The sequence below is a fragment of the Typopeltis vanoorti genome, chromosome 3 (assembly GCF_054136105.1).
Source record: "Typopeltis vanoorti isolate ZY-2024b chromosome 3, IOZ_Tvanoo_1.0, whole genome shotgun sequence".
Lineage (NCBI taxonomy): Eukaryota > Metazoa > Arthropoda > Arachnida > Uropygi > Thelyphonidae > Typopeltis > Typopeltis vanoorti.
This window is the reverse complement of record NC_143551.1, coordinates 75,697,620-75,709,969: the sequence shown is the minus strand read 5'-3', so window position 1 is coordinate 75,709,969 and position 12,350 is coordinate 75,697,620. Positions and strand designations below refer to the sequence as shown.

At 37.0% G+C, this 12,350-nt stretch overlaps 1 protein-coding gene across 1 annotated transcript in view; it reads left to right on the top strand.

Moving 5' to 3' along the window:
- The first annotated feature begins 2,447 nt into the window (after window positions 1-2,447).
- Window positions 2,448-12,350, top strand: part of LOC150108275 (uncharacterized) — a 53,599-nt gene continuing 43,696 nt past the window's right edge. Inside the window, exon 1 of the mRNA XM_090390436.1 lies at window positions 2,448-2,566. The gene's annotated coding sequence lies outside the window, so the exon portion shown is untranslated. The remainder of the gene's footprint in view (window positions 2,567-12,350) is intronic.

Genomic DNA, 12,350 nt, shown 5'->3' with positions numbered 1-12,350 from the left:
TTGTCTGTTTGCTTACTTGGGAAATGGATATATATATATATATATATATACTCTATACTATAAAATGATAAGCTGAAATTGGCAACGGATGTGACGTCGGCTTGAAACGGATGTAGGATGTAACGTTTTTGCGTAACGTTTTTGTCAAGTTATTTGAAACGTTTTGAAACTCAGGGGCTACCCTGAGTGTCGAGTCATCGGAATTCAAGGAGAACCGGCCTTCCAGTCCGGAACACGGGGGGTTGGGCGCTGTAGGCGCCAGGGGGGGAGGAGCCCCCCCTTTTGAAGACTCGACACTCAGGGTAGCCCTGAGTATCAAATCTTCAAAATTCGAGTCATCAGAATTTAAGGAGAGAGAAGAACACGGGGGGGGGGGGGGGGGGGTTGGGCGCCGTAAGCGTCAGGGGGAAGAATCCCCTAGTATATATATATATATTTGCCACCACTTAATCCACTACACAGAACTTCCATTCCCATTATCATCATCTACACCAACGCCATCTACTGCCCACCACCACTACTAGTATTTCTTTCTCTATAAATTGCGTGTGTTCTGAAGGCATTTGTCCGTATGCGGGATGAAAAACTCGAGTTTTTCATCAAATGAGAAAACCGTCACGATGGGAATCGAACTTAGGCCTTTTTAATCCAAGGGTGCAACGTACCGTCGTTCTTCCAATTGTGCTACGGAAGCGCTTAACTTTTACATATTATTATTATTACTTATATTATTACAAACCATACTCATCATACATGACGAGATAGAAAGGTGAGATGAATGAAATAACGAAACCAAACGCCATTTCACTACTGCCTACATCCTTTCCCTGCTTTTTTCATAGTAAAAAAATCATCAGTAACAACAAGAAAGTCCATTTTTCTTAGATGTCAAAAAATATTCTGAAATCCTCGACATTTGTGCATCGTTTTAGCATTATGGTTTACAAATAAAGGTCCTGGTATTCATTTAGAAGGTAGAATATGATTTACTCAGGTTTATTTGCTTAAAGTAATTTTCAGCTTAAATGACGCGAAAACTATTCACATTTAAAAGATTACTTTTCTCCATTGGACTAATGTTTCTTTTGAATAGGCGAGCTAGGTATTTTTTTTTTCTTCGCTTTATGACTTCCCCAATCTTACCTTTAACTTTTTTACAAAAGAGTTATAGAATATAAAGGAAAGTGTAAAAATTATTGTAAAAGTTTAATCTATTTTTTATTTTTTCAAAAAAATTGGTTAATACAATTATTCTCTGTTGCTTACACCAAATCAATATTTATATAGGATATCTTGATTTGATTTAGCAGAGCAAGTCTATATCTACATCCATCCTGGGAGGGTAATGAATGCTGTAGCCAATGAAGTTTTAACTGAGGCTCGGCTATTGCTGTTACCCTCCTGCCATGATCAGAGTTCATAGCTCAATAATACCTTGTCCTTACACTGTCCTCTAAGGACAACGGGGAATATGAAAAGTATTCTTGCTTCGCCCATCTAGCCAAAAAAAAAAACAACAACTATATTTTGTTCCCCGTGTGGTGGCTGGACTAAGAATAGCCTCACTGCAAGCCATGCATGTCGTAAGAGGCGACATGGTTCGCTCTCTCAGGTTTCTTCCGGGATTTTGCTCCCAGTGAGGGGGGGTGGACTTAGATTTCTGGTTGTTTGCCTGAGGAAGCATTTTGAGTATCTGGAGAGGGTGTTCTCCGTCGTGGTCCGTGAATAGTTTTCCCTGGAATATGAGTGGTTCTGCTCAGTGGTGGTGGTGGGGGGGGCCCATAACTGAGTGGAACCAACGCTGAATTGGACGGTCTTTCGGCTACTCGTAGGGAGTGGTCCAGGGGTTCGTCTTAATTTTCAGAGGTGGCGTTACTTAAAAATCCCACTGTAGCCCATGCATGTCGTACGAGGCGACTAAAATGGGTATCCAGGGAGGGTAATGGATGGCAATGCTGTAGCCAATGAAGTTATTAACTGAGGCTCGGCTATTGCTGTTACCCTCCTGCCATGATCAGAGTTCATAGCTCAATAACACCTTGTCCTTACACTATCCTCTAAGGATAACGGGGAATATGAAAAGTATTCTTGCTTCGCCCATCTAGCCAAAAAAAAAAAAAAAATCTATATTTTGTTATTCTGTTTATGCAATTCACTGCATACGATTATTTATTGACAATATTTGCATTATGATTCCTGAGGCAGCTAACTTCATCTTCTAACAAGATCAGCAACAGTATTGTTTTATTTAGTCTAACAAAAACGAATATTGTCTTTATTTTTACGAACCTTCTCTTTATTTATTAGTTTTACAATCACTTTCCCTTTTAACTTTCTCTTTGCACCCTGACGTCAAACTAACTTACAACCAATGATAGCTCGATGTTTTTCCTTAAGCAACCCGGAAAAGTTTCAGCTTGTAACGCAGTTTCTTAGAAGCAGTTCAAGTTGGCTGCAGTCGAGTACGTACGTGTGTTTTCCACAGGTGTAATACCAGCCCTTGTAAATTCTGCGGTAATTTCGAAAGGAGCTATACGGATTTATCAGTTGTTTGATCATCAGTTAGGTAAGTCCGAACATTCGATTGCTTTAAAATGTACTTTTACTATGCATGTCAATGTGATTAACATGAATGGCATTAATTCACAAAATATTTCAGCACTAAATATTTGTAAATAAAGCAATAATTAAGTATATATAGTATAAAATTTACTAGTAAAATCGGTGCAGTGAAATTCGTGATTAAATAGATAGATAGATAGATAGATAGATAGATAGATAGAGAGAGAGAGAGAGAGAGAGAGAGAGAGAGAGAGAGAGAGAGAGAGAGAGAGAGAGGAGAGAGAGAGAGAGAGAGAGATTTAACAGAATCCTAGAATCCATTTTTGTATATATTTAAAATATAAATAGTACTGGTCTTACTTCAAATTTCGAAAGATAGACAGAGACTACTGCAGTTATTTCATGGCTGTGATGTCCTGGTTACTTAACTGCTACATACTTTCAGAATGTAGTTTTACAACTGATAAACTTTATTGACTTGCAGTCGTAAAAGAAAACGACGAAGTGCATATGGCCTTTCAACTATCTTGATAAACCAAAGGGAAAAGGGAAAAAATCTTTAAGTATGTTATTATCCATATACGAGAAATGAAAATGATGAAAACAAGGAATGAACATATGAACATGAATTCTAAATCCGGGACCAAATTTAAACTCTGAACAAAATAATAATAATAATAATAATAATAATAATAATAATAATAATAATAATAATAATAATAATAATAATAATCTGGGCGACATTCCTGTTTAAATTCGTTGCATCTTACCACTAGCGTCTTCAACAATAATTACTCATAACCTATAATATGCTTATAAATCAGTAGTTTCCAATTTTTATGTGGCAACGACGCCTCTTACCTTGGAAACATTTTTCGTCATATCCTATTTATTTTCATTAAAGAATTTTTAAAAATGATTATCGCTTTTTTATTTATTTTGCAACAAACGGCATTTGTTTATGTTTATTTTATTGCATAAACTCACAAGTAATAAATCAAATAACAATAATAAATCAATACACTGTAGGACTAAATACTAAGGTTGTTGAAAAATGTACAAAAAAAAAGAGAGACTAATACATAAAAAGTAATGTTTCGAATAATATAATAACTGTAAGATATAGGTACGAAAATATATTCATATTTGGTGAGATCAGTAGGGCAACTGAAAGATTTACTCATTTAGGCGATTTTCTTAACTTTCAAATTCTGAGATCATTAAAGCTTTAATATGTGTGTACCTTTACATTTAAATTTAGTTACAAACTTTAATGCATTTTCTATTATTATTATTATGTGACACCTCCAGGGAGTCCAAAGACTCATCGAGGGAGAGTGTGCCAACAGCATCGAACGATTGAATCCCTCAAACAACTACTAACCGCGCTCAAACTTGCTTAACTTTTTGCGAGCCATTAGTAGCAGAGGCTCTCCCAATCGACCAACCTTTGCTGGCTATTGTAATTTTAAATTTAATACAAAATGCAGTATTTGGGCGTAATGGGGGAAAATTATAAAACAGATCTGATTTGCATTAATTTTATTTATAAAAATTTGCACACATCCAAATGATTATTATTTATTTATTTTTATTTTTATTTATTTATTTTCTACGAATATCGTAATTTGTGATACTTCATTTATATAATTTTAGTTTGAGAATTAAGGTCTGCGTTTTCCTCTTTTATATTTTCTGGAAAATACAGATTTCAAATTAAATATTTGATTATTTATAAATAAATGAGACAGAAATCCAAATCCTAGAAGTAGCTCCCAATTATGCATTGCAAGTAATTTACAAATAACATGACTGGCGATTGAACACCACTCACGCCCTCTTTTGATTAGGCTTTTGGAAAATACTGTTATAAATCAATATCTGCCAAGGTAAGGTACCATTTCTTATAATAATATCGTAGCTACTATCAATAGTCTTCCTGTTACGTTTTATAAAATATGAATCCCAAATAGAAATACGTAATTAGCTCTAAGATAGATAATCCCTCGAGTTTCATCTCGGATATCAGCAAGACAATCATTGTGCGCTGCAGTAACATGAAAATGTTACATACATTGCTGAAGTTTTTTTTGTTTTTTTTTTCATTTGAAATTTTGCTTTAGTTCTCTGATCTAATATGGAGGAGAGTTCTCCCTTTATCAGCATGTCTAGTTATAATATCTTATCTCTTTTATTATCAAGGCTAATAAACATTTCATACATTTCTTCGTAGTCAATAGTTATCCCGTACATCAAATATACATTTAATGTACGAGCTATACATCGTGTAATGTTGTATGTTTATTTTCGTACATTCAATTTGACTGGTCATTAATAAATCTTTGTAATTTTTTTCTTTTAAACTTTTTTTTTTTTTTTTTTTTTTTTTACTCCAGCCAGAATGATTGGCCGAGTGGTTGGCGTATCTGCTCTGCAACCAACAGGCGAATACCTCCTTGGGCGGTATTCGCCTTTTGGTTGAAGAACAGACATCCATGTTTGTGAATGTCTTTAGGTGGGAGATGAACTTCATCATCCGTGTGAGATCACTTCCCTGCTTATTGGAGGCCTGAAGTGGCTTGAAAAAAACTCCATGTTTGGTCTCTAGATTTCTGGACTATATAAAAATATATAATTAATAAAAATGGAAAACATTCTCGGCTAATTCATGTACGATGTAGTGCAGGTTTATAGAAGCCTTTCATGGGTGGGAGCCACATGAAAGAAAAGTACATACTGTATATATGTACGAGGTAGGTTTCAAACGTTTCCGGCCTGATATACAAAATTCATGCTAAACGGTGTATGTGACAGATAGCACCATCTGTGGGGAGCTTATTGCGTCATTCATTTGAAGGCAATCATTTCACTAACACGTCGCAGGCTAAGTAGTTGTAATGTTAAAAACTGAGCACCGCGCTGTGAGTTTTTCACCAAAGAAGGCTTTCTTCAAGTGCTATCAAACAGCAATTGGATGGTGCCTTTGGGGAAGCTCCGTCTTCGTATTCTGCCGTGAAGGAATTGGCTAAACAGTTTCGCCTAAGAAGAGAGCATCGAAGATGAGCCTCGTGATGGTGTGCCTGTGGAAGTGATGCCTGAGGAAAATGTCTCTTGTTGAGGAGGTGCCCCAACTTCTCTCTTCATATGACCTGTTCCTTCCCGCAAGTTTTTAGAGCTTTCTCAAGGGAATCAAGGAGAAGTGCTGGAATCTATTGTCACCGGAGATAAAACTATAGTCCTTTATTATGATCCTCTTTTCAAAAGGGGAATCCATGGAGTGGCGCAAACCAGGCGAAGCACCACCGAGAAAGCCAAGATCACTCAGTCCACCAAGAAGATCATGGCAACAACCTTTTGGGATTGCCGGAGAATTCTCTTGATTGACTTCGAGGAAAGGAAGACCACCGTGAATGCAGAATATTATACTTCACTTCTGCACGACGCCATAAAGGAGAAGAGACAAGGAATGCTGTGTCATATTGTTCTCCTGCTTCACGACAATGCTCCAGTCCATACGGCTGTTGTTGCGAAGGCTGCAGTGAAGGACTGTGGCTTCCAGGAAATTGAACACCCACCCTACAGCCAAGATATAGCACCCGTTGACCACGATCTCTTCTAAAAACTGAAGAAAGACCATCGAGGAAAAATATTTGCAGATGACAGTGAGGTGAAATATACATTTTTAGGCCATTTTGCAGACAAAAGTACAGACTATTTTTTGAAGGCCATAGAAATATTAGTTCAAAGATGCGAAAAGTGTGTTGAAGTAAAGGGAAATTATGTTGAAAAGTGACTTATTTTCTTTCTATCAGCTCTAAAAGTGGAACTTTTGGAACCATCCTGGTATATCTTGCAGAAAACTCACACTAGAGTACTTTTACACTGCTTTATTTCTGTTTCAAAGTTTCTAGTTTGGATTATTTTTAAAGAATAACACGCGAGTTTTAATTTTCAGTAAAGAAAAAAAAGAAAAAAATCTTACAAATTGAGAACAGCCTCACGAAATCAATCAAATAACGATAAAAGTTTCCTGTTGTTTTTGAAAAGAAACAAACTATTTTTATAATAGTCAATCACGCAATAAAAATGGTGATTTAATTCTGCTTAGGGAATGCAATATTAGTATCTTTTAAACCAAGGAAATGTTTAAGCAGAAGGTACGCGAAACCGAAATACAAACTAGCACTATTTACTATTTTTTATATTTCGAATAACGAGTAATGTAAATAGATGTAATGTAAATAGACCTCTTATCTAAATGATCCTTAATGCCATCAGAATGGTTTGTTACGTCTGTTTATGCGTGATTTGTAGCAGATTTGTCCTTTATTTTATTTATTTTTGCGTGTGTGTGTGCGCGCGCGCGCCGTCATCTCCCTATGGGAACGGCTGACTCAACTCATCTTCAGCTGAAAAGGATTTATAGACGGAAAGTAAACCAAAGGCATCATCGTTAACAACAGAACAACTGTGGGTCACAGAGAAACACTCCCCTCGACTTAAATATCAACCTAAGCACTTGAACAAACAACAAAGAGAGAGAGAGAGAGAGAGAGAGAGAGAGAGAGAGAGAGAGAGAGAGAGAGAGAGAGAGAGAGAGAGAGAATTAACGTTTTTGGCTGAGTTTATCAAAAATAAGCGAGTTTAACCAAAACATGGTTCGCTTATAATGTTATTTTGATTGAAAAGAAGAATACGCGTAATTTTTTTTTTTAAAAAAAAAAGAAAGATAAAAGTAATGAAGTTGGATAAAGTGCACTTCTCATGATAACAGAGGAGTCATGTCCACTTACAGTTGAAAAATTGGTAGGAAGGAGAGACTGTGAGATGGTTTAGAAAATGTTTGTGAATTAGATGTGATCGGGAAATATTTAATGGGGGTTACTAAGTACCATATTAAACATAACGAGAAGAAATGTTTATTAAATAATTTGTCTATTAAAAAAAAGATTTTCCTAGGAGGAAATTCAATTGGAGAAATATGAACTAGAAGGTGAAAACAGCAGATGGAACCAGAGTTTATTACAGACGAACTCCGCTGGTTAAAGGTATTAGATTTGGTAATCACAATATGTCAACTGGCGAGAGTAATCTCATGGTCTTGAGACACACACAAAAAAAATCAAATTGTAAAATACTTCCCAAGAAAGAGAAGTCATATCTGATTTTAAGATTTAAGGAACTTAATATCTAATAACTATGCATGCATGTACATAATAGATTTACAAATATTCCTACTCTCTCTCTCTCTCTCTCTCTCTCTCTTTCTCTCTTTTGCTCCCAAACTCCGATCTCAGTTATGAAGAGTAAGGCCGATCCGATGCGTAAGTAATCCTCAAGCACAAAAAAAAAAGTTGCCGAACGCCTAAGCTGACTGGATAGGATCTGTCTATCTAATCGAAATCAAACGGTTGTGTTTGGTGGAGGATCGACAGAGAGATCTCACAACGCACTGTCCTTGAGACGCCTACTTTTTAATCTGTATATTAATGACATGCCACATGGTTTTCAGGAAGAATAAAAATGTTTGCAACTGACACAAAGCTGGGGAAGAAATTAGGGAGAAATGTCTTATGTTATTACCATGCCGGTGCTATACTGAAGAAAAGTTTGAATAAGGAGTTGAAAATCAGAGGAAATATTGCAAAATTGACAAAGGAAACACAAAGGAATAATGAAACAATGAGAAATTGTTTCATTATTTCATTTGGGCTATTGTGCACCGATTCAGTCACCTACATTTCAAGATGAACAAGTTTGGAAAAGTATATGCAGGCTTATAGGAAAGGTGATATCGAGGTTGTGGAGTGTCAGCTATGAGAACAGATCGAAAGCATGTAATTTGCATTGCCTGGTAAATAAAAGGAAAAGAGTAATGTAAATGACACGTGCAATGTTGCGGTCTGCCTTCCTTCCTATGTAACTGGATCGCTAAGTTTTATTTATTTTTTCTGCGCGTATTGCTGGTGGACTGGGGGGGGGAACATTCTTTTCCATTTTCTTTCCCATGTTTCAAGCCTCAAGATCCTCTGTAATCAGTGTCCTAAACTCTGATCTTCACAGCAACTTTCAATGCTTCCAGAACACGGTTTTGTCTTTTGTCTCACAATAAAAGACTTCAGTTCTTCTCCACTTACCTGTAATATTACTCAAATCAAGATCAGATCTCGCCTTCTCCGACTGACATTTATTTCTAGCCTTTCCTGGCACAAACGTATCACTTCCATAGCGGCTTTCAAAAAACACTTGACATTCTTTCGTTCAAGAGGTTACTTTTCACTTGTCCAACTTCTAACACTGTGCAAAATTCCAAATCCGCCCAACTTTGGAATATTGCTCTCATATTTTTGGGTAGTGTACTAAAAACCTCTCTCAAAGACTTTCTAGACATTCACACTGGTCAGTTTCTGCACCTTTTAGCATCAGTGCTATTCAGCAGAACGGGCGTCTATCGTCCCGATTGCCCCATTTCTAATTAACCTACAATAACCCGAACGACAGCTGGCTGTCCAACATTCACTTAAAGTTAAACTGCTAAGCTACCGAACATGTTATTCCCATTCGTCTTTCAGTCTATCTATCATTATTCTCTGGACCAGCCTTCCCCCATGAAGACTACATACATCCTGCAGTCTTCAAAAATAATATAAACAGATTACTTTTCTCTTGATTATTGCCCACATGTCATTGGTTTTCTATTTTGCAGCCTTTCTTGTTAGAAGAGTGATAACAACAAAAAGATATACCTATTAGACTTACATCTGCCACTTAGGTACCGTCTAAGACGAGCAATTGACTTCATGAGATATTTGTTATAATAATAATAACACGAATAGTCCGAGCGGTTGGCCTAGTGACTATGCGCTTCGCAACCATATGCCTGGGAAAGGAGTGTAATGGGTTCGATTCCCGTCGTTGACATCAGGAGCTTAGGATCTTTCTCAGACATAGCCAACTTAGCCGGTCTTGGGCGTGGACTGCAGGGATTTTCTCCCCATTTTATCTGGGTTTTTTTCTCCCGCAAGCAGGCAAACCGGCCCATTGAATACACGCATCTACAGACATAGGACACACCGGGAGGCATAGGGCTAGCCACCTTATCCTCATGACGGGTACGGCTTGGAAGGGTTTAGGATAGCTTCGTAACAGGCATAATACGAAAAAGGAAGAAGAATATCAGGAATAATAGTAATAAATCCTTTAAGACCCTTTTATTCCCTAAAAGGGGAGTAGACGTCGTTTTGTGGAAATCAGTAGGTAGCTGAACTCCATCTTCAATAATGATCATAATTTAAGATCGGTTTTATATAATCAAAGAGGAAAATTATAATTATGTTTATCTTGACTTCTAGAATATTTTTGAGGATGCTTCTTAGTGTGAAACTAAATGATCATATGAATATCAGATTTGCATGTCTGGTAATACTTTTAATCTACGAGATGTATTGATACATTTTCTGCAAAATCTGTAAATCTTTAAATAACTTAAACACTTTGCTGCCTGAATGAGTAAAAAAAAAATCAGCTAACGCCTTTTTGTTCCCGTATAGGAAGTAGGCGAGGCCGTTTTTTAGCCCTATCTAACTTTTGAAGACTGAGTGGGCAGTTCAATCTCCACTGGTAGCCAGTCAGAGATAGCTGGCCCAAGGCTATCACTAATTAAGTGGCACGCAGTTAAGAAAGCGGCTAATAAGTGCCGCCATCTGGTGGTCCCTAACCCTAACACAATATATTTAATGTCTGAAAATAGTGTGGGTTCGACGGCCGATTTTCTTGAGTTTACGGGACGAAAAACCCGCTAGCCCGTGCCAGAGATCGACTAACTCTGGAAACCGGTTGAGAAAAGGCTTAGAAAAAGATCCTCTAGTCGGCGACTAGATTCGAACGCCTTTCGTCGTGCGGTCAAGCGCTGTAGAGTGCAAATGCTACTTCTGCTGAGCTACACAGGCATTTCGAAATTTCGTCAAGGAGTACAATGTCTTGTAATACATTTAATATACAAAAAAATCATTTTGGCAAAATCCAGCATTTATCACTATGATAGAATGGAAGAAGATCACTCACTGACTGACACATTAAAAATTACAAATAACCGCGGCGCTTGCAAAATGGAACATAAAACTACACCTCCTGCTAACGGTCTCGTAATCCCCAAGCAAGAATATTTGAAAACGTGCTTAAATAAAGCAGTATCTGAATGTATTCCAAGAATTCGAAGAATAAATATTTGGGAAGGAAATGGATGTGCAGCCTTATTAAGCAAGAAATTCATAAGAAGAAGATCATGTGGAAGAAATATCGTGAGAATAAGAGTGAGAGGAGTTATGAAATATATCAAGCGCAGGTCCGAAAAATAACGAGTATTCTCTAAGGAAAGCTAAATCGGAGTATGAAAAGAAATTAGCAATGCAAACTAAAGACAATCCAAAAGAAATTTATCGTCATGTCGTAAGTAAAAGAAAGAAAGAATGAATGTGGAAGAATAACTTTACTGAAACCCTAGTGTCAGAAGGTAATGAGATTGTTCAGTTAATGAGTGCTCGATTTGCTAAGATATATCAATCAGGTGTATGTAACATGGTAGCAGTGCTACTGTTACACTGGATGAAGAGTTATAGGCGCAGAAAAATGGGGTTGAAGAGCTGTTGCATAACCTGGAAAAAAATTCCGAAATAGGGACATTTATTTTTCTTTTCTTTCCATTCTTTTGGGGGAAAAAAAACGAAAATATCTGCTTTTCAAAATAAATAAATAATGTTAACCACGAGAAGAAAAAACCATTCTAGGGTCGATTCTGGAGGAACTTTTTCTAAGCATTTTTTCTAGATAGTTCCGAATTATATTGATCTTCGGCATTAGAGAATTTATTACCTTAATTATTATTATTATTATTTGTCGTACCAAGCAAGAAAAGGAAAAACAGAAAAAAAAATACCAATTATTGTGGATCAGAGATATTCTTGAGGAAGTCACAAACTTCAAAGCCGATACAAATCAAAAGAAGACATAGAAAGGCTGCCACAGTGAAAAAAAGTCTCCTAATTAGTTCAAAAAAGAAGACCACAATAAAAACGAATGTGAACCATCAAGACAGATGTAATAACACCAGAATATATCGCCAATTTGATCAGTCCGCGCGGTTAGCCTAGTGGCTTTGCGCTTCGCAACCATATGACTGGGGAAGGATTGGCCCAGGTTCGATTCCCGTCGAAAACGTGAGGAATTTGAGGATCTTCCTCAGCCATAGCCAAGTTAGCCGGTCTTGGGCGCGGAAAGTAGGTTTTTTCCGCCTGTTTATCTGGCGTTTTTCATCCCCCAAGCAGGCAAACCAGCTCCGGGAACATACGCTACTACAGCCAAAAATATACCCCCCCCCCCATCAGCGGCAGGCTAGGCGACAGGTCGGTTGGGAGTGGTACTAAGAAGTCGCATCTAAGTAACACGCGGATCCTGCATAGGAAGCGGGAATAACGTGTAGTGAAAGATATCGCCAATTTGATCAGACCTTTCAGATCATTCATTTGAACTCTCAAACATTAAACGAATCCAATTAATAAAAGATATCTAACCGGTGTCATCTTTAGATAAGCTTAATAAAAAAGCTTCGAGGATGACATCTGACAAAATTACATATCAACCGAGATCAACAGAAAGAAAAAAAAATCCATTTATTACACTGAAGTGTTGTAGTTACAGCGCTTAAATACATTAAAAGCAAAATTGAAAAATATATATAACTCATTGTTATACTATAAATACTATTAAAAAACGTAATTGTGTTCAACTGC